Source organism: Aplysia californica, unplaced genomic scaffold, assembly GCF_000002075.1.
Source record: "Aplysia californica isolate F4 #8 unplaced genomic scaffold, AplCal3.0 scaffold00708, whole genome shotgun sequence".
NCBI lineage: Eukaryota > Metazoa > Mollusca > Gastropoda > Aplysiida > Aplysiidae > Aplysia > Aplysia californica.
Window position 1 is genome coordinate 182,666 of NW_004797978.1, and position 1,216 is coordinate 183,881.

A 1,216-nucleotide genomic window follows, 5' to 3' on the forward strand; every position below is an offset into this window, starting at 1 on the left:
ACACACACACACACACACACACACACACACACATACACACACACAAACAAACACACACACATGCACATACTTGCACATATACATATACGTATATACACGCATTCACTAACCAAAAATTGATAACTATGTTGTGTTAAACTAAACATACAATCAAAGCTGTCTATAGCGGCTACTCATTGTTAAGGAGAAACGTTGCCGTCTTAGACAGGTAGACGTTTCATGCAATGCCATTGTAATGTTTCCAGTTTAAAATGCAATTGGGGTGAGGGGGGGGGGTACCATTTGGTACAGGGGATTATCTTATTCGGGTGATCGGGTGATCGGGTGACCGTTAGAGCAGGCTCGACAACATTTAGTGGACAGTTTAAAACGCACAACGTGAGAATTCATTGCAGGGTTTAAATTATGAATTTCTGCTGAAGGCCTAATGCTCTGATCCTCTCGCACGAACGCCCGGTCGGTCAGATTTTCATTCTAACTTAATGCATACCACTTTAGGCGGTTATTGGCGGGTATGACTGGCCTCACACTCCAGTATTGACCAGTGAATGTGTTAGCTGACCCCGTAATCCCTTGGCCTGTTGGGACAGTGTTTTCACTAGGGCTCACAGCATGGCGTAGTAACGGGCGGGGCCTGGCGGGGACAATCGAAGTATTTATAATGTCCAGTTATCGCTGCCTGTCGGTGTGTGTGCGTATGTGTGTGTGACGACAGTTTGTGGTCCATAGTGTACGGCCAGTACTTGCGTCCTATGGTCAGCGGCGGGCGAGTGCTTCCAAACTAGAGATATCTATGGGCCATTAGCCACCACACGAGAGAGGTGGTTACTGCCAGACGGGCTGTGTCCGCTCATGCAAAACTGGCACCGGAATACAGGACGCATCGGCACCAAAGGGAGATCACTCCACGCATTAAGCCCAGGTTACCACATCACCGACTCTCACCAGCGAGGGCACGTAAGTCACAGGTTCCAAGAGTGAACACTTTTATCTTTTTTTTGTGGATACATAATTCAAAAGTGCATCATCATCATCATCATCATCATCATCATCATCATCATCATAACACTGACACTAACAACAACAGCAGCAACAATAACAATAACTATAATAATGATGATAATAGTAATAATAACAATTTAATAACTATTATTATTTTAATTTTCATAGAGGGATGAACATTATTTCATTATCGTCATATTATAATTACTATTAT